Source organism: Oncorhynchus tshawytscha, linkage group LG33 (genome assembly GCF_018296145.1).
Source record: "Oncorhynchus tshawytscha isolate Ot180627B linkage group LG33, Otsh_v2.0, whole genome shotgun sequence".
Taxonomy (NCBI): domain Eukaryota; kingdom Metazoa; phylum Chordata; class Actinopteri; order Salmoniformes; family Salmonidae; genus Oncorhynchus; species Oncorhynchus tshawytscha.
Window position 1 is genome coordinate 26,390,694 of NC_056461.1, and position 23,087 is coordinate 26,413,780.

The following is a 23,087-nucleotide window of genomic DNA, read 5'->3' on the forward strand; positions in this document are numbered from 1 at the left end:
GTAGACGAAATCCGAGCAAGGGTGGCCTTCTAGAGAGACATCAGAGATTGTAACGTTCTTTGTTTCACAGAACCATGGCTCACTCTGGGTACATTATCAGAGTCGGTACAGCCACCTGGCTTCTTCACGCATCGCGCTGACAAAAACAAACATCTCTCTGGTAAGAAGAAGGGCGGGGGTGTATGCCTTATGATTAACGAGACGTGGTGTGATCATAACAACATACAGGAACTCAAGTCCTTTTGTTCACCTGACCTAGAATTCCTTACAATCAAATGCCGACCGCATTATCTACCAAGAGAATTCTCTTCGATCATAATCACAGTCTTGTATATTCCTCCCCAAGCAGACACATTGACGGCCCTGAAAGAACTTCATTTGACTCTATGTAAACTGGAAACCACATATCCTGCGGCTGCATTTATTGTAGCTGGGGATTTTATCAAGGCTAATCTGAAAACAAGGCTCCCTAAATTTTATCAGCATATCGAATGCGCGACCCGGGCTGGCAAAACCCTGGGTCATTGTTATTCTAACTTCCGCGATGCATATAAATCCCCCCCGGCCCCCTTTCGGAAAACCTGACCACGACTCCATTTTGTTGCTCCCAGCCTATAGACAGAAACTAAAACAGGAAGCACCTGTGCTCGGGTCTTTTCAACGCTGGTCCGACCAATCGGATTCCACGCTTCAAGATTGCTTCGATCAGGTGGACTGGAATATGTTCCGCATAGCGTCGGACAATAGCATTGATTTGCATTGATACTCTGATTTGGAAAGCGATTTTTTTAGCAAGTGCATTGGTGATGTTGCTGTACCCACAGCGTCTATTAAAACATTCCCCAACCAGAAACCATGGATTGATGGCAGCATTCGTGCAAAACTGAAGCTCGAACCACTGCTTTTAACCAGGGCAAGGTGACCGGAAACATGACCGAATACAAACAGTGTAGCTATTCCCTCCGCAAGGCAATCAAACAAGCTATGCGTCAATACCGAGACAAAGTAGAGTCGTAATTCAACGGCTCAGACACGAGAGGTATGTGGCAGGGTCTACAGTCAATCACGGACTACAAAAGTAAAACCAGCCCCGTCGAGGACCACAATGTCTTGTCTTCTTTGCTTGCTTTGAGGACAATACAGTGCCACTACCAATACCTGCGAACTCTCCTTCACTGCAGCCAACCTGAGTAAAACATTTAAAAGTGTTAACTCTCGAAAGGCTGCCGGCTCAGACCACATCCCCAGCCGCGTCCCCAGAGCATGCGCAGACCAGCTGGCTGGTGTGTTTACAGACATATTTAATCAATCCCTATCCCAGGCTGCTGTTCCCACATGCTTCAAGAGGGCCACAATTGTTCCTGTTCCCAAGAAAGCTAAGGTAACTGAGTTAAATGCCTATTGCCCCGTAGCACTCACTTCCGTCATCATGAAGTGCTTTGAGAGACTAGTCAAGGACCATATCACCTCCATCCTACCTGACACCCTAGACCCACTCCAATTTGCTTACCGCCCCTATAGGTCCACAGACGACGCAATCGCAATCACACTGCACACTACCCTAACCCATCTGGACAAGAGGAATACCTATGTGAGAATGCTGTTCATCGACTACAGCTCAGCATTTAACACTATAGTACCCTCCAAACTCGTCATTAAGCTCGAGACCCTGGGTCTCGACCCTCGCCCTGTGCAACTGGGTCCTGGACTTCCGCCCCCAGGTGGTGATGGTAGGTAACAACATCTCCACCCTGCTGATCCTCAACACCGGGGCCCTGCAAGGATGCGTTCTCAGCCCTCTCCTGTTCTCCCTGTTCACCCATGAATGCGTGGCCATGCACGCCTCCAACTCAATCATCATGTTTGCAGACGACAATACAGTGGTAGGCTTGATTACCAACAACGATGAGATGGCCTAAAGGGAGGAGGTGAGGGCCCTCGGAGTGCGGTGTCAGGAAATTAACCTCACACTCAACGTCAACAAAACAAAGGCGATGATCGTGGACTTCAGTAAACAGCAGAGGGAGCAGCCACCTATCCGCATCGACGGGACAGTAGTGGAGAAGGTGGAAAGTTTAAAGTACCTCGGCGTACACATCACGGACATACTGAAATGGTCCACCCACACAGACAGCGTGGTGAAGAAGGCACAGCAGCGCCTCTTCCACCTCAGGAGGCTCAAGAAATTTGGTTTGTCACCAAAAACACTCAAACTTTTACAGATGCACAACCGAGAGCATCCTGTCGGGCTGTATCACCGCCTGTTACGGCAACTGCTCCGCCCACAACCGTAAGGCTCTCCAACGCATCACCGGTGGCAAACTACCTGCCCTCCAGTACACCTACACCACCCGATGTCACAGGAAGGCCAAACAAAGGACAACAACCACCCGAGCCACCGCCCGCTATCATCCAGAAGGCGAGGTCAGTACAGGTGCATCAAGGCGGGGACCGAGACACTGAAAAACAGCTTTTATTTCAAGGCCATCAGACTGTTAAACAACCATCACTAACATCGAGTGGCTGCTGCCAACATACTGACTCAACTCCAGCCACTTTAATAATGGAACATTGATGTAATCAATGTATCACTAGCCACTTTAAACAATGCCACTTTATATAATGTTTACATACCCTTCATTACTCATCTCATATGTATATACTGTACTCTATACCATCGTGAGATAGGTTAGTTTTACCCTACTGATGATGTGTTGTCGCAATAGTAATTGATTGACATTTCCTTGTGGACCTAGAACCAAATACACTAAATTGGTTAATTCCTCCTAGGACAGCCAGGAACTATAGGAGCCTTCCCGATGTACATGCAACAGCAAGAAACCTATCCCAACAGAATTCACATCTTGCCTCTGCCGTTCGGCCATCGCTCATTCATATATTTATATGTACATATTCTTATTCATTCCTTTACACTTGTGTGTATAAGGTAGTTGTTGTGAAATTGTTAGGTTAGATTACTTGTTAGATATTACTGCACGGTCGGAACTAGAAGCACAAGCATTTCGCTACACTCGCATTAACATCTGCTATCCATGTGTATGTGACAAATACAATTTGATTTGATTTGATTTGATAAAGAGGAGCAAAAAATACTGTATGAAATAAATAATACAAATAAATACAAATACTTTGGTCATGCACATCAGTGGTGGGTTTGGCCTCGAAAGAAGGGTGCCTATGAAGACAATAAACTCATACCTCCTGTACAATATGGTGGTGGATCTTGGATGTTAAGGATCTGTTTTCCTTCCACTGGTCCTGGGGACCTTGTTAAGGTCAACAGCATCATGAACTCTACCAAGGACCAGGACATTTTAGCCAAAAACCTGTTTTTCTCTGCCAGGAGGCTGAAACTTGGCCACAAATGGATCTTTCAGCAAGACAATGACCCCAAGCACACATCAAAATCCACAAATAAATTGTTAATTGACCACAAAATCAACATTTTCAACACAAACATCAACACAGTCTTCTGATTTGAACCCCATTGAAAACCTGTGGTTTGAATTGAAGTGCGCAGTCCATAAGCCCAGACCCACAGATATCAAAGATCTGGAAAGATTCTGTATAAAGGAATGGTTTATCTCCCAATGTGTTCTTATATCTCATAAACCATTATAGAAAATGGCTAAGTGCCATTATCCTTGCAGGGGGAGGGTGGTGAAATTATTGAAAACAGGGGTGCCAATCATTTTGACACCTTTCTTTTTAAAATAAAATAGTATTCCTTGTTGAACTAAATATTTTTATCTGAGCAATTGCATTAGGATAAAATGATATAATTGTACTTTTTTTTCATACAATATAGCTCAGTATTTGTTCATCTTTATCAAGGATGCCAATTATTTCTGTCGTGACTATATTTGTATATTTTATTCCATTGTTCCTGAGCGAAGACGGAGTGGAGAGGGAGAAGAGGAGAGCCTTAGGCAGGGAAAGTTCGGTAGGAGTAAAAACGAATTCTGAAATACGCTTGATCCCAGACTTTGTGCCTGAAAAATAGTTACTTGCCACTTAACCAAGTAATATACAGTATGCTATAGTTAAGCAATAAGGCCAGAGGTGTGGCATATGGCCAATATACCATGGCTAAGGGCTGTTCGTAGGCACGACGCAACGCAGAATATATTGGCCATATATCACAGACCCCAGAGGTGCCTTATTGCTATTATCAACTGGTTACCAACATAATTAGAGCAGTAACAATACATGTTTTGTGATACCAGGGGTATACGGTCTGATATACCACGGCTGTCAGCCAATCAGCATTCAGGTCTCGAACCACCCAGTTTATAATATGCTATATGACTGAACCACCTGGATTCCATCTTGTTCAAATTCGAATTTGGTCATCCTTAACTTCAGATAATGTGAGTTTTCTTAAGAAAAAAAAAGTTCAGGGAAGGACAGTTGAGCTGACAGGCTCATGTTTATTACAGGAGAACATGCCTTCAGTGAGCTGCAGTGATGAGCCTCAGACAAGGCTGTCAGAGAACTCAGTAAGTGCACTAATGACTGGGAACAGCCTAGCCACTTAAAGCATGAATATTGGATATGTATAGAAGTGCATTTCCATCTGCCCAGCCCACCCACTTTCTCCATCCTCCCCTCCCTGCAGAACTGCCTGCTCCTTGAACTGAGCCGGCCCATGAAGTGGTGGAGTGGAGAGGAGGGTGTCAGGGACGATCAAGGGAGGTAGAAGGGATGAATGTACACGGATGGTGTGCGGTGGGATATAGAGAGACAGAGAAGGAGACAAATGTCTGTTCCTTTGCTCTTTAGTGTCACACTCCAATAGGTAATGTGAGAAGATGGAGATGGGGATGGGGGTGGAGGGATGATGACTTTACTCAGGGCTCTACAGGACAGGGGCCCTAACCTCATCACTGCTAGTAAGAGATGATGACATGACTAAAGGCATGAGCACAGCAAACCAGGCCATTTGTTAAGGGTTGGAAGGGATGCTATGCAAACCCAGTTCTCTCCATCAGGATAATTATTTCAACTCATTTAAACTTTAGTCACTTGACTGACTGACTGACTGGCCTCCTGTATCAATCTCATACATTAAAACGGCTGGGGTTCATGGGGATGAAAACCTTTGTCATATTCCTTTGTCATATTCCTATTTATAGACCTTAGAAGATGGATCTAAATCCTTGTATATTCTTCTCCTGAAATCCAAACCCAGCACTGATGGAAAGACATAATGAATAGTGGAACAGGTTCTGAGAGACATCTGTCTGTCGTGTGGTATCGCCGGGGGTAAGAGATTGATACACAGAGAGAAGAACGCCTGTAATGTATTAAAACCTAGCTCTTATCCTTAGGAACACGTTGTTCAATGGAAACATCCCACGTGATCAAGTGACTGGTTGGTTTAAAGCTGCTACAGTGACGCAAGCTGTGATGGTGTTTTTCCAAGGGCCTTATGACTTCATTAATGAGTTTGGAAAGGTACCATGGAAACAGAGTCAGATGTTAGAGAACGAATAGCCGTTCAGATGACCATCACGTTGAGTGGATGTTCATAATCACCTCTCAGATGAGGTTCTTTAGGGAGCTGGTTTCCACGGTAATAAATGTCTCTTGTGTCCATTGGACTGTGACAGCCAGGCAGACAGTACAGTATCGGCTGTGATATCCAGGAACTCTGCCGTGGGCTTGCTGACTCCTAACACCTTCAGTGTATTCCACAGCTCCTTCTAGAATAGCCTGACGCACTTCTCTCTTTTTTTTCTATTTATAGTTTTTGAGGTTAAAAAGTGCCTGCCAGCACTATCGTCTCTGTATCTGCAGTCTGACTAGTGAAACTACTGTATCTGTAGGAGTAAGAGAACTGGTAAAACATGCTGACTCTCGTCCTTTAAATGAAGTGTTCAGGCTTGAGCCCCACTGAGTTATTTGATGTTGTCAGGCAATTCCCCCATTGGAAGGTTTTCATTTCTACTGTTAGGATTTGGCTAAGCTCACACACCTGTCTACTGTACGTGACAAACCAATTACCAAGTCAGATGTGGGGCCAGACTGAGTTCAGTTTCCCCTCATCCCCTGATCAAGACGCAGTAGGGCCTCCTGTCTTGGATGTGAGCCAATGGACTTCCAGTTACCCCGCTGCTACCTCCCAATGCAAACCCCAATGGACAAAAACATTCTCCAAAGCTCATACCCCACAACACAACAAGAGTTCTCGATACTCTTTACAGGACTGTGTTCTCACGTTTAAGCCTCAACTTATGAGAGAGAGAGAGAGAGAGAGAGAGAGAGACAGAGAGAGAGACAGAGAGGGAGAGAGAGACAGAGAGAGAGAGAGAGAGAGAGAGAGAGAGAGAGATTTTACTGTGAGTGATAGTGATGATAGTCATGTAGCTGGTAAGCTAGCTACAGTATACAGTATGTATGGCCCAGTTCTGGGGGGATTGGAGCCCGGTGCCGTGGGGAACCCCCTTGCCTGCCCCCCATTCCTGTGACTAATGAAGACCAGAGGAGAGGATATATGCCCCTCCATCAGTCCAGGATCAACATCACATATGTTTTGATGAGTCTATGCGCTGCCTCTGCTCTGCCGGTGCAAGATATTTTTCTGTACTAGGTCTTATCAGTGCTCCTCAGAAGGCACAGCAACACACAGAACCACATGGGTTATCACTGATTCACTGACAAGCCTCTTTCACCAGGATGTGATGCCTGCAGATACAATGAGTGTGTTGTTCATCACCGTTTCCACATTGACAGAGAAGGCACTCATACTTTAACATACTGTAGCAAATGTACGTTTTGTTTATGCTGGTTGTCTGTATAGCCTATTTTATTGCTGATGTCTGGTTCAATATATTGTAGAGCTTGCTGTGAAGTTTGCACTGGACAGTTTGACTGGAGTTACTCTACCTGATGGCTTGTGCTTGTAAGCTACTTGTTGTACGCATGTGTGATGTACTTCAGTCCTTTGGCATGCTGTGTGCGTAGCTTTATGGCATTCTACACATTGAGCTGTGTTTGCATGCATGTGTTACAGTATGGTGTCTTGCTGTGTGTTAGGTACTCTCAGTGTGGGCTGAGAGAGACAGAAACACAGGCCTCTTTCACCAGGATGTGATGCCTGCAGGTAAAATGTGTGTGTTGTTTCTCATCGTTTCCACAGTCACTGGCTAAATATATCCCCACCACTGTGTGAAGGCAGGGAAGACGCTGAGAAACAGCGACTGATTGGAACACGCTAAGGTAAATAAGTGCAGTGATTAACAGTGTGCAATGTATACACACACAACAGTGGTGGCCAGTTGTGCGCCGCTGCTAAATGCATACAGAGAAACACAGTGTCAAGGTAGAAAGTTCACGTAAAACAAAGACAAGTAAAGATATGCAACAGGAAGAAACCAGACATCAAAGAGAGAGCTGGAGGAGCAGAGAGAGCTGGAGGAGGGGAGGAGCAGAGAGAGCTGGAGGAGGGGAGGAGCAGAGAGAGCTGGAGGAGGGGAGGAGCAGAGAGAGTTGGAGGAGGGGAGGAGCAGAGAGAGCTAGAGGAGGGGAGGAGCAGAGAGACCTGGAGGAGGGGAGGAGCAGAGAGAGCTGGAGGAGGGGAGGAGCAGAGAGAGCTGGAGGAGGGGAGGAGCAGAGAGAGCTGGAGGAGGGGAGGAGCAGAGAGAGCTGGAGGAGGGGAGGAGCAGAGAGAGCTAGAGGAGGGGAGGAGCAGAGAGAGCTGGAGGAGGGGAGGAGCAGAGAGAGCTGGAGGAGGGGAGGAGCAGAGAGAGCTAGAGGAGGGGAGGAGCAGAGAGAGCTGGAGGAGGGTAGGAGCAGAGAGAGAAAGGAGGCACAGACAGACAGAGAGAGGACAAAAGATAGAAAAGAGAGAGGACGAAAGATAGAAAAGAGAGAGGACGAAAGATAGAAAAGAGAGAGGACGAAAGATAGAAAAGAGAGAGGATGAAACACAGAAAGTACGGGTATAAGTCAGAGAGACAGTGTGACTGTAGGACAGACGGTTGACTTCTTGCCATAATACACAGAGTAGACCTAGGCTATAGCCACAAACTTTCACATAGGGGAGCGAGATGTTTAGAAAAGGACTGTGCTTTATGAAGAGTTTCTGTGTGTGAGAGGGAGATGAGGAACTTGTGTGAGAGATGAGAAAGCATTATTCAGATATATTTACTACCACTTTTTGAAATCCTTCTTGGAAGGAGAAGTCTGCTTTTAAACCCTTCAGTTGTTTTTTCTTCTTTAATACCCAACACAAAGCTCCACACACATGCTTTTAGAGCTATTTTTGAATGACAAATACCACCTCATCGTCATGCCCCCATATCTCCTCTCTACTCCTCTGAGGTAGGGAGCCTCATCTCTGACAACAGGAAGTACCTGTGGCTGTGGCCATCTGAGTGGTTTGTCTTTTGTCTGTGCTGCACTTTACCCCATAGACAGAAATAGAGGTATGAAAAGCTTGACTGTTGCCATAGAAACAAAAATGCACTATGCAAGCTTTGTAACCCCCTGCTAATTAAATGTCAGTGCGAGACTGTGGGAATTACTTCTGAGGAAGACTGCGAGTGAACCCCTATCAAGAAAGGTTGATAATAACCAACGTATAATAGCCAGTGTATTGGAGCTTGACGTTGTCCTTCCTGGTTTTAGTCCCACATCATTTATTGATCAGAAACTTGTATATCTGCTGGAGATGTTCCCTTCCCACTGTTGATTTGACAGAGGAGAATGTTTTAGGTCATTGCATGATGCATAGTTGCCTACCCATCCCTGAGATACACATATGCGTGATGACATTTCTTCTTTAGAGAAGAGCTGAAGCGAAACAGCTGGCTCCAGCAAATTGTGCAAAGGTGCCATAATATATTCTCTCATGTTTTCTCTGCCAGCCAGTTGTAACACTTCCAACATCCTCTACACCCTCCTACACCACGGGCTGACACAGCTATTTGACAAATGTGCTATTTAACTAAGTTCTGCTCAAAAGAGAAGATGAAAGGGGAAGTAAAAGTATGTTTTAGGGGGAAACGTGAGTTCCGCTGCCTCGTGAGATTTTTAAATGGTATGACCTAGGATGACAGGTCTGACATGGTGTATTTGGGATGACAGGTCTGACATGGTGTATTTGGGATGACAGGTCTGACATGGTGTATTTGGGATGACAGGTCTGACATGGTGTATTTGGGATGACAGGTCTAACATGGTGTATTTGGGATGACAGGTCTGACATGGTGTATTTGGGATGACAGGTCTAACATGGTGTATTTGGGATGACAGGTCTGACATGGTGTATTTGGGATGACAGGTCTAACATGGTGTATTTAGGATGACAGGTCTGACATGGTGTATTTGGGATGACAGGTCTAACATGGTGTATTTGGGATGACAGGTCTGACATGGTGTATTTGGGATGACAGGTCTAACATGGTGTATTTGGGATGACAGGTCTGACATGGTGTATTTGGGATGACAGGTCTGACATGGTGTATTTGGGATGACAGGTCTGACATGGTGTTTTTGGGATGACAGGTCTGACATGGTGTATTTGGGATGACAGGTCTGACATGGTGTGTTTAGGATGACAGGTCTGACATGGTGTATTTAGGATGACAGGTCTGACATGGTGTATTTAGGATGACAGGTCTGACATGGTGTATTTGGGATGACAGGTCTGACATGGTGTATTTGGGATGACAGGTCTGACATGGTGTATTTGGGATGACAGGTCTGACATGGTGTATTTAGGATGACAGGTCTGACATGGTGTATTTAGGATGACAGGTCTGACATGGTGTATTTGGGATGACAGGTCTGACATGGTGTATTTGGGATGACAGGTCTGACATGGTGTATTTGGGATGACAGGTCTAACATGGTGTATTTGGGATGACAGGTCTGACATGGTGTGTTTAAGATGACAGGTCTGACATGGTGTATTTGGGAAGACAGGTCTGACATGGTGTATTTAGGATGACAGGTCTGACATGGTGTATTTAGGATGACAGGTCTGACATGGTGTATTTAGGATGACAGGTCTGACATGGTGTATTTAGGATGACAGGTCTGACATGGTGTATTTAGGATGACAGGTCTGACATGGTGTATTTAGAGTGAAATGAAGGGATGCGAGAGGGATGCGAGACAGAACACACACACGCACACGCACACGCACACGCACACACACACACACACACACACACACACACACACACACACACACACACACACCACAGGACCAGAGAATCACTGACAGCTAGCTAGGGTCCAGGACAAGGTCAGTCATCAGTAAACACAGTGCTATTTAACCATAAACACACCATTGTGCCCTATAGACAATGCACTGAGAAATTATGTCACCTCAGGTGAACTCCTAGCTTCCTTTACATTCCTCAGTCAAGAGGGAAGACATTAACTAAGAGTTGTCTTAGTTAACTAAGTTAACATTAACTAAGAGTTGAATTATTTAGGTAGTGGTAAGACTAGCTTTTAATGTATTCTACACAAAGCAACATTGCACATGCCGAGAAGTTCATCCATGTCAGATTACTATAACAATTATTTTTTGGATGATCAAGAATGTCAGCTTTAGCGCCTTGTAGTGCAATATCATTGTTCCCCCGGTATGATCTCTATTAAAATGGTTGTCAGAAACTGTGATCAGAGAGCCTCAACATTCTTTCAAGTCTATCCCTCTCTCTATTCTCTGGGCTGGACTCAGACAGACAAGCCAACTCCATAAACCTGCTTCCACTTCACATCGCATGCAACAGTTCGGTTTCATGCTCTCCAAGGGAGATAACTATGGTCATAATGTCCACTGGTAGCAGGTTTCTCAACATTTATGGACTAGTCATGGTTCCACGTGACTTTCATCCTCTTTGGAGGGTTTTGCAATTGCCTTTTCATGATGTGAAACTCCCTGTTCCATCGTGTTCCTCCCAGGACGCTACTGTCATAAGACAGGATGTGTGTGTGTGTGTGTGTGTGTGTGTGTGTGTGTGTGTGTGTGTGTGTGTGTTTGTGTGTGTGTGTGTAAAGGGTGGAGTAGGTATCCCAGCTGGGTGGGACAACTCCAGGTGTTTTCTGAATGAGGTAGTGAAAGGAGACCTCGCTAAGTGCTACTGTAGCAGTATGCTTGTTGTTCATTTACTGTATTTCTGGTTCACTTGGTGGACTCCCGAGTGTGACCGGAGGGCAGAGGCGGGACAGGGTTGGGAGGTCAACCAGGAGCCAGGCAGAGAGCTACTACTAATGCGGTCTCTGTAACACACGTTCCTGAAAATGTAGTTCCAACTCCTTTCTAAGAAAGACAACTAAAATAGCATTTGTTTACAAACACCCTAGTGTACCGTTAATGTCAAATAAAATAAAAAACATTGCAATATTTATGTAGCAGAATTACATTCATTTTTCCTTGTATTCAAGTGATATGGCGAACTGAGGAAGTTCCTCTCACAGATTTTAAAATAATGTGTGTGCAAAGCAGTAATTGTATGTAAACAGTGATAGTGCATAAACGTGGTTATGGCACTCCATACCAATTATGTCTGTTTACTATGTGGTACAAAGCTCCAAGCTTTCTCTCTCCTAATTTATCCGTCTCTGGCTAGGTCTGAATGTGTCTACAACTTCCACCCTGAACTGGGTCCTGTCCCACTCTTAACGTGAACCATGTCTCCTTTAACAGCATGCCTCTCTTAGTATATCAATGAGATCTCTTCTGGAAATACAACCTTTTCATAGGCTAAGAGACAATGTAGCTCAAAGTTCCCCAGAGTTAGTCCAGCCAGCAGTTGTTGGGTGCACTTGGTTGACACATTGAATTCATTAAGTTGACCTGAGGTGGTGCATCTGGTACATTTGCCTCCATGTCTCCCATATTGGTACAACTGAGATGTGTGCCAGGGACTTTTGGTTTAAGAAAATATCTATATGTTTTTCAGAAGCTCAATTGTCTTACTTATCATAAATGTGCATTTGGTTGAATTTTATGCTTCCATCCTATGTTTTCTTCCTTTTGAAATATCATACAATATTCATAAACTTCTATATATTTATATATATTTTTAATAATCCCCTCCCCCTTAAAGGAACAAAATTAGATTCAAAACAATGAAAATATAATTACTATGTTGTCGTGGCAGCAGCATCATTTCTATTGGGCAATATTCCAGGAAGTTGTTGGCCCAGGTCCCACAATTGTCATTTGTGATCAGTCGGAGGTCCCTGGTGTTGATGTAACTGTGCCGGGGGGAGAAGGAATGACAAAATGTGCATAAACAACGTCGTGTGCCTTTCTCTGTTGGTTAGACAGTGCTTGGACACTATGAAGCATTGATGTGACATGTGAGGACAGTGTGTTTAGGTGCAGAAGATCAGGCCGGTCTATCTGCAGTCTGGAGGAGGGCTGTTGTCACGGGACCATGTCTATGTTCCCTCAACCATATGTTCCTTGGGCCCATGTTCCCTCAGAACTGAGGGAACATAGGGCTGAGGGAACATAGGTTGAGGGAACATAGGGCCCAAGGAGCATAGGGTGGACCACGTTGTGAAAGTCTATACTGGGTTTGTGTGCCTGGATAATCATGTCTAACCACTGATTAATAAACTACTGCTAGCAGACTGCTGCAAATACTATTTATTTTTAGTTCTGATCCTCATAGAATAGTTTTTTATCGGCTAAGACCTAGCCACAATCTAGTTATGTTGATTCTAAATTAATTCCTACAAAATGAAACACTATAAAATGAGAGCAGAGTTTTATATAAGCAATAAATTACACACCCGCTGATAGGTTTTTCAGACAGCTCTAACACCCTGTTTAAATGTACAGTACTGGAGGAAGTTTTGATTAAAAAGTTGTTTTCATAGCACGGTTCTCAACTCTGGGGGAAGTTACTGAACCCATGAAGGTAATAAAAGGGGTTTCCTTTTTTAAATGCACTCAGCACGGACTGCTAACATTACAACCCCAGATAAGGTTAAACAAACAGTGGAGCCCATCCGCTACAGGCCAGCCGCTGTGTAGTGTAGAGTAGTGTGGGCTGTCCAGCCTCCCAGTTCACCTCGAGCACTGAGCAGCACTGAGCAGCTCTGAGCAACACTGAGCAGCACTGAACAGCACTGAGCTGCACTGAGCTGCACTTAGCAGCACTGAGCAACACTGAGCTGCACTGAGCAGCACTTAGCAACACTGAACAGCACTGAGCAGCACTGAGCTGCACTGAACAACACTGAACAGCACTGAGCAACACTGAGCTGCACTGCAGCTGCACTGCAACAGCACTGAGCAGCACTTAGCAGCACAGCACTGCTGCAAGCAGCACTTAGCAGCACTGAGCTGCACTGAGCAGCACTGAGCAGCACTGAGCAGCACTGAGCTGCACTGAGCTGCACTGAGCAGCACTGAGCAGCACTTAGCAGCACTGAGCAGTACTGAGCAGCACTGAGCTGCACTGAGCAGCACTTAGCAGCACTGAGCTGCACTGAGCAGCACTGAGCAGCACTGAGCAGCACTGAGCTGCACTGAGCTGCACTGAGCAGCACTTAGCAGCACTGAGCAGTACTGAGCAGCACTGAGCAGCACTGAGCTGCACTGAGCAGCACTGAGCAGCACTGAGCTGCACTGAGCAGCACTGAACTGAACTGAGTCCTGTGCCACTGCCCCCACAGCTGCTGCTGCATATCCTCAATAAACCACATGAGCTCTGATAGTCATCATTTTTACAGCAGCTCTCAATTAATCTCCGCGGGCATTTTACTAATTACATATCCATAATTAAACAAACAGACACAGGCTGGGCCAGGCCATTCAGCTACTGATCTCCGCCACACCCCTGCTCTCCTGTTACCACAATACCCATGAAGGAGCTGGTTGGAGCTGGTAGAGAGAGGGGATAGAGGGAGATAGAGAGAGGGGAATTCTGTTTCCTCACACATCCTCCGGAACCTCCACTTTTCTGCACACCAGCCTCACACATCCCCCATCATATGGGGGAGGGAAGGAGGAAGGGAGAGAAGGGTGGGAGGGAGGGTTAAGGCTTCCTCACAGAGCCTGGAGCTCTGAGAAAAGAGGAGTGTTACGCTGTCTTCACAGAGCGCTGAGACCAGGCAGGGATTTTATATCCCAATCCTCTGGGACTGGATAAGGCAATGGAAGGGTATTTCTCGAGATGTGGAGCAGAGAAAAGAGAGAGTGTGGGCGAGAGAGAGAGAAAATGAGAGAGAGATGGAGACCAGGGTAGGGTAGTAGGGTTTCTAAGTCTTCGAGATCCAAGGCGGAGCTACTAAAAAGGAAACAACCCAAAGCAACAACAACAACAACAACAACACACATCGGCTGCCACCATAAACAGCCGCCCTCGCCACGCTCTCCTATTTCCACAACAAAAACACGCAGTTAACATCAGTGGTTCTGTTGGGTCACAGAGCGGGCGGCTGGGTGAGAGAGAGGAGCGCATGCAGCACACAGCGCCTTTTAAAGGCTTTCAAATGCTCCCCTTTGCTCCGCCACACTCACAGCCCTCTCAGAGGCAGTCTGAGCCCGGCAGATCAAACAGATATCAAAGGCAGGGTGGGAGGCAAAGGCACAACTTGGAGGTTCAATGGTGAGAAGAGGAAACATTGAAGACTTTGAGGCGAGAGGCCCTGGCTCGCTGTAGTAACGTGGTCAGAGCAGGGGTCTCTTCCTCCCTGATATTTTTCCTTTCATACAGGGTGCATGCCTGCCAGGAAAGAGGATGTATGGGGTACAGGAACACCTGTATTTTAAGAATTTTATTTGTTTGTTCTTCAAATGATCCTACAGTACATCTCACTCTCTCTAATTTAGTCATGGCTTGAATCATCTGATCACTGGAGTGTCGACTACTGCTGGTCCTAGCTGAGCTGAGACTACCTATCCCAAAGCTGTTTCTGGCCCCTACTATATCCCAGCCCCCTGCCACTCAACACCTGATGATGTACAACCCCCTGCAGGATTGATGCTGTTGATGAGGGTGCCATCCCTCGCTTGGGTGCCATCCCTCACTTGGGTACCATCCCTCACTTGGGTACCATCCCTCACTTGGGTACCATCCCTCACTTGGGTACCATCCCTCACTTGGGTGCCATCCCTCACTTGGGTACCATCCCTCACTTGGGTACCATCCCTCACTTGGGTACCATCCCTCACTTGGGTCCCTCCTTGGGTACCATCCCTTGGGTACCATCCCTCACTTGGGTACCATCCCTCACTTGGGTACCTCCCTCACTTGGGTACCATCCCTCACTTGGGTACCTCCCTCACTTGGGTACCATCCCTCACTTGGGTACCATCCCTCACTTGGGTGCCATCCCTCACTTGGGTGCCATCCCTCACTTGGGTACCATCCCTCACTTGTTCATCAGAGAGATAAATGGAGAGGAACGGTTGGGCGAGGACAGGAGTAAACCATCCATCTCACCTGTAATTATGCACACTGCCAGTGACAAGCTTGTTGCTATATGTCGCTCTCTCTGCTCTCCCTGCTGTGAAGGGCAAGGGCAAGGGCTAGGCAAGTTGAGTCATCAACAAACCCATCCCCAACAACAACATGAACTCACTCCTCGCTCTGCATAATGGATTGCTGTTGTGTGGAGTTATTAGTCAAGTAGTGCACTGTGTAGTAGGGCAGCAGGTAGCTTACCGGTTAGAGTGTTTAGTCAGGAACCAAATGATCACTAGTGTGAATCTCCAAGGTGAAAAATCGGTCAATGTGCCCTTGAGCAAGGCACTTTGCCCAAATTGCTCCAGGGCTGCTGTTGATAATGGAACAAGCAGACTGTGACCTAGGTCTCTGAGGGTGTACTAATACACACACGTGTGAAATATGACCACCCACCAAATTATAATATCTCAGTTCTAATCTAATAATTGTGTAGCCTCCTAATATATTGTCCCTAAAGTGTCCATGAGCCAGTTCTCCATGATGTTGTTGTTTTGCATCTCATTTGGATCCCATCAAAGATTTCACCATGTAGTACAGTACCAGTCAAACGTTTCATTCCAGGGTTTTTCTTTATTTGTACTATTTTCTGCATTGTAGAATAGTAGTGAAGACATCAAAACTATAAAATAACAAATATGGACTCATGTAGTAAAGAAAAAAAGCTTGAAACAAATCAAAATATATTTTATATTTTATGTTCATCAAAGTAGCCACACTTTGCCTTGATGACAGCGTTGCACACTCTTGGCATTTTCACAACCAACTTCACCTGGAATGCTTTTCCAACAGTCTTGAATGAGTTCCCACATATGCTGAGCACTTGTTGGCTGCTTTTCCTTCACTCCGCATTCCAACTCATCCCAAACCATCTCAATTGATTGAGGTCGGGTGATTGTGGACGCCAGGTCATCTGATGCAGCACTCCATCACATTCCTTCTTGGTCAAATAGCCATTACACAGCCTGGAGGTATGTTTGGTCATTGTCCTGGTGAAAAACAAATGATAGCACCACTAAACACAAACCAGATTGGATGGGGTATCGCTGCAGAATGCTGTGGTAGCCATTCTGGTTAAGAGTGCCTTGAATTCTAAACAAATCACTGACAGTGTCACCAGAAAAGCACCCCCACACCATCACACCTCCTCTGCCATGCTTCACGGTGGGAACCACACATGTGGAGATCATCCGTTCGCCAACTCTGCATCTTACAAAGACAAGCTGGTTGGAACCAAAAATCTCAAATTTGCGCTCATCAGACCAAAGGAGAGGTTTCCACAGGTCTAATGTCCATTGCTGGTGTTTCTTGTCCCAAGCAAGTCTCTTCTTATTATTGGTGTCCTTTAGTAGTGGTTTCATTGCAGCAATTCAACCATGAAGGCCTGATTCACGCAGTCTCCTCTGAACAGTTGATGTTGAGATGTGTCTGTTACTTGAACTCTGTGAAGTATTTATTTGGTCTGCAATCTGACGTGCAGCTAATTGCCCATTTCTGAGGCTGGTAACTCTGATGAACTTATCCTCTGCAGCAGAGGTAACTCTGGGTCTTCCTTTCCTGTTGCGGTCATCATGAGAGCCAGTTTCATCATAGCGCTTGATGGCTTTTGCGACTGCACTTGTCCGTATTGACTGACCTTCATGTCTTAAAGTAATTATGGACTGTCGTTTCTCTTTGCTTATTTGAGCTGTTCTTGCCATTTGAGCTGTGACTTGGTATTTTACCAAATAGGGCTATCTTCTGTATACCAACCCTGCCTTGTCACAACATAACTGATTGGCTCAAACACATTAAGAAGGAAAGAAATTCCACAAATGTACTTTTAACAGCACACCTGTTAATTGACATCCATTCCAGGTGACTACCTCGTGAAGCCGGTTGAGAGAATGCCAAGAGTGTGCAAAGCTGTCATCAAGGTAAAGGGTGGCTACTTTGAAGAATCTCAAATATAAAATATATTTTCATATATCACTTTTTTGGTTATTACATGATTCCATATAGTTTTGATGTCTTCACAATTATTCTACAATGTAGAAAATAGTTTTTTTTTTTAATAAAGAAAAACCCTGGAATGAGTAGGTGTGTCCAAACTTTTGACTGATACTGTAATTCTAAGGATTCTAAGAATATCATAATGTCTATTGATGTTCCTCCCATGGGGAAGAAAGAGTACATGCTGGTTCCTAACAATACTTCGCAGTAACATTCACTATCCCCAATGGGAAGATATCTGTAGGACGTTGAAACCCTCCGCTGGCCCCCTTATTTTTACATAGATGGAGAGACTTGTGCTCTCACAGACCAGTCAGCCTGTTTTACAAGACTGAGACACACTACATTGGTTCACGCTGGCTCCACAGGCACAGCCACATTCATAAGTGCAACGCTTATGGCAATTTATACGGCTTCTGTCACACTAAAGCGGAATTTTCCATATGTTTGATGTGTGATTTGGATGCGGACGGCTAGTGTGAACGCAGAAAAAATTGACAGATTTCACCCGTGGCTGCTCTCTTTCACATCAACTCCCTCGTTGATTCTGAGTTCTGCACAATGAGCAGACTGTACTGTGACGGACCTCTCACTCATAAACAATGTATTGGAAAAAGCTCAAGTCATACTGTATGGGAATCGAAATAGGGCAATCCTATAGGGTCGTTCCTCTGCAAACCCCTACATCTAGATCTGAAAGAAAGGGGAGGGGGGAGCGGGAAATGGGTTAACATTCCTCAATTATGCTCTCCATCCCACTGTGGAAAATGTGATTACTTTTTGTCCTAAAATCCTTGTGCGTGCATTATTGTTCCCCTGCATCATGGATAAGCCTCTCGTTCCATTGGCCACCAATCTTTTTTTTTTTTCAAGACATAAGAACAAAAGAAGAGCATTGTAAGAACTGGAGCTATATATTTCAACACATTACATTTGAACCAGTAGGGATGGAGGATCCTTTTGAAATGAGAATAAAGAGCCATTCTGAAACTGAGAACAGACAGTGTAGGTGATGGAGGGGACAGGGAAGTGGAGAAACGGCTTCAGCTATTGAAGAGCAGTATTATTATTTAATATCATTATTCATTCTGTGTAATGATTTACATGTTGTGGTGTCATATATCTAAAGCACAGTCATGTCATGTTGTATGTAACGCAGGCATGAGAGTTCAGTTGGAGTACAGAGAGCCACACAAAAAGAAATGTCAGAAACCACCATGCTCAAATAATGGAATATGGGTTTTACAGAGGTATACAAACTATACCTGAAGGGAACCTACAGTTGAAGTCGGAAGTTTGCATACACTGAGGTTGGAGTCATTAAAACTTGTTTTTCAACCACTCCATAATTTCTTGTTAACAAACTATAGTTTTGGCAAGTCGGCTAGGACATCTTCTTTGTGCATGACACAAGTAATTTTTCCAACAATTGTTTACAGACAGATTATTTCACTAATAATTCCCTGTACTTCAATTCCAGTGGGTCAGAAGTTCACATACATGAAGTTGACTGTGTCATGGCTTTAGAAGCTTCTGATAGACTAATTGACATCATTTGAGTCAATTGAAGGTGTACCTGTGGATGTATTTCAAGGCCTACCTTCAAACTCAGTGCCTCTTTGCGTGACATCATGGGAAAAACAAAAGAAATCAGCCAAGACCTCAGAAAAAAATGTAGACCTCCACAAGTCTGGTTCATCCTTGGGAGCAATTTCCAAACGCCTGAGGGTACCACGTTCATCTGTACAAACAATAGTACGCAAGTATAAACACCATTGGGCCACGCAGCCGTCATACCGCTCAGGAATTGATGGGAAATGATGTAAATATATCACTAGCCACTTTAAACAATGCTACCTTATATAATGTTACTTACCCTACATTGTTCATCTCATATGCATATGTTGATACTGTACTCTATATCATCGACTGCATCCTTATGTAATACATGTATCACTAGCCACTTTAACTATGCCACTTGGTTTACATACTTATCTCATATGTATATACTGTACTCGATATCATCTACTGTATCTTGCCTATGCTGCTCTGTACCATCACTCATTCATATATCCTTATGTACATATTCTTTATCCCCTTACACTGTGTATGACAGTATTTTTTTTTTTTTTGGAATTGTTAGTTAGATTACCTGCTCGTTATTACTGCATTGTCGGAACTAGAAGCACAAGCATTTCGCTACACTCGCATTAACATCTGCTAACCATGTGTATGTGACAAATAAAATTTGATTTGATTTGATTTGATTTGATTTGAAGGAGACGCGTTCTGTCTCTCAGAGATGAACGTACTTTGGTGGGAAAAGTGCAAATCAATCCCAGAACAACAGCAAAGGACCTTGTGAAGATGCTGGAGGAAACTGGAACAAAGGTATCTATATCCACAATAAAACGAGTCCTATATCAACATAACCTGAAAGGCCACTCAGCGAGGAAGAAACCACTGCTCCAAAACCGCCATAATAAAGCCAGACTACGGTTTGCAACTGCACATGGGGACAAAGATTGTTCTTTTTGGAGAATTGTTCTCTGGAGTGATGAAACAAAAATAGAACTGTTTGGCCATAATGACAATCGTTATGTTTGGAGGAAAAAGGGGGAGGCTTGCAAGCCGAAGAACATCATCCCAACCGTGAAGCACCGGGGTGGCAGCATCATGTTGTGGGGGTGCTCTGTTGCAGGAGGAACTGGTGCATTTCACAAAATAGATGGCATCATGAGGGAGGAAAATTATGTGGATATTTTGAAGCAACATCTCAAGACAACAGTCAGGAAGTTAAAGCTTGGTTGCAAATGGGTCTTCCAAATGGACAATGACCCCAAGCATACTTACAAAGTTGTGGCAAAATGGCTTATGGACAACAAAGTCAAGGTATTAGAGTGGCCATCACAAAGCCCTAACCTCAATCCTATAGAGAACCAGCTCAATCCTATAGAGAACCAGCACCAGCTCATGTTTGGTTGCCCCCAAAGAAGTATTTGCGGTGTCATGCAATATAAAAATGTGTAATCATCTCAAGTCATTCACAATGCTCAATAAGGAGCGTAATATTGAGATGGCATTCAATAAATAACTTGTTACATGGTTCAAGATATTTTGACATGCAACCTAATCCATGCATTTTGAGTTGACAATTAGGCTATTAATGTTATATTTCACAGTCAAAGTAGGTGTCACGTTCGTCATATTGATGAGACCAAGGCGCAGCTTGATAAGCATACATGCTTCTTTTAATGAAGGCAAAAACACTAAACAAACTAACAAACTAACAAAACGAACGTGAAACTATATAACAACGAGTGCTGACATGTAACTACACATAGACAATAACCCATAAAACCAAAATGGAAAATGACAACCTAAACAGGATCCCCAATCAGAGACAACGATAAACAGCTGCCTCTGATTGGGAACCAATTCAGGCCACCATAGACCTACATATACCTAGACATACCAAAACCCCATAGAATTACAAAAAACCCTAGGCAAAAAAAACACATACCACCCTCGCCACACCCTGACCTAACCAAAATAATAAAGAAAACAAAGATAACTAAGGTCAGGGCGTGACAGGGCTCCAGAATTTTCTGATTTTTTGTTCAATGGAGATGAATTTGCCTTCATCTTTATGTGCACTAATATGACATATGGGCCTAATTCGATTGGGGGTAATCCACAACCCGAGGAAGTGGGAATTTTAAGGCCCTATAAACAAATGTTTATTTTTTGCAGAATTTCATTTAGTTTTTTCCCTAAATGACATTTTCTCTGTGTTAATGTTCTAGGTTTCACTCTCAACATCACACTTTGGTAGAAAAACAACACACTTTGATGTTCTAAGTCCACAACAATGCTTAAAGGACCATTTTTTTGGCCTGGGAAAAATCTAAGTCATTTTTATTTTGGAGTGTAGTTACCCTTTAATTCAAGTGTGCACCTAGCAATAGGTTGTGTTTAGCAGTGATTTTGTAGCTCGCATGTGTTGGTAGAGTTTCCATAACAAATACACACTGGATTGTAGTGATGGGAAAAAAATAGTTTGGGAAATAATGTTTGACTCTATATCATATCGTTTTGACAATACCTCAATATTATTTTTGCCCTTGTTGGCTTTACCTGCACCAAAACTCCAGTATTTTCCTTCATAGCTTGTTCTCCATTTTCTTTTTAAACAGGGAGCCAATTTGCCTTCACACTTTAATTTCCATGACTGATGGAAACTCGTTTTCTCATGGCTCTCTCTTGTCCCTCCTTAGCAGACATATGGTGAGCAATATGTTTGGAACATCGAATCACAGTAGAACCCCAGTATCAAATTGCATAAAAATATATGGTAAATGGAAGTGACCATGTATATTGAATGCATACTTACTTTATTGTGTCTTTTTTATTTCTTATTTCTATATCTTGCATGTTTCTGTTCTACCTTGTAATTCTTAGTACTACATTGATATTGATTACTGCATTGTTGGGGTTAGAGCTTGCAAGGAAGGCATTTCACTGAACTTGTGACATTAAAAACGTGAAACTTGAAAAAATACATATCAGTGGCGGTCAGTGCCGTTTAAGATGAGGAAGGACGATTTTTTTTCATGAGCGTGGCCTTATTTTTATTACAACATATTGGATGACTCTCATTCATATTCCATTCACCCAGTTCAATGTAACGATAGGTTTAGGATACTACACGATACTCACATTTTCTCTATACCCATCATGAGGTTGCTACAACCTAGCCCATGAATGAAAGTTTATAACGTAGATGCACACAGGTCGAGAGACAAATTTGATGTGACTTTCAGTGACACATGGACAGACAGTGACATTCAATACCACATTGCACACGCTTGCCTGCATCTAGCTGATCTAGGGTGTAATCATTAGTCCAAAAGTTGAAAACAAGAGTTTCTATTGGACAAATTCATATATGTTCATCCCCGTTTTGTTCTGTTTGCTTCCGTTTATTAAGAAATGTTTTTCAGCTGATAAATACACAGTTCACTTTCATAGCAGCCATGTTGTATTCTTTCTCGCATCTATTGTATCTACTATGCGCTCTACCTCCTCTCACCACTTCCCTTCGCTTGTGGACTTCAATGCACAACACATCAGCTGTATGTGACCAGGCGAAGAAAAACCTTTCCAAGCCAAACCGCTGCACACAGCCTATATAGTTGCCACCATATTAGCTAAAGTAACTACGTCATAGTCAGCATACCTAATAGAACTAACGTGTTAGTAAACCTGCTACAATCATGCAGTAAAGTTAGTGTACCAGTTACACCGGAACCATATACAACAATAAATTCGTAAAACCCAAAGCTTACCTTGACTTGGAAGAGTTACAGTGTTGTGTTGGAAAGCCATAGCCAGCTAGCTAACATAGCATCCCTCTCAGCAGGGTGTTTCAGTAGGCTAAACTAGCTATCTGCATTTGCAAGCTAAGCAAGTGAAACTGGAAAAGATGACAATCTCTCTCTCTCTCTATTTCTGTCGTTCTTCTCCTTCATTTTGGAATAAATTAATTAGTAAAAAACTGTTCAACTATTGTCTTTCTCTCTCTTTGAGTCAACTACTCACCACATTTTATACAATGCAGTGTTAGCT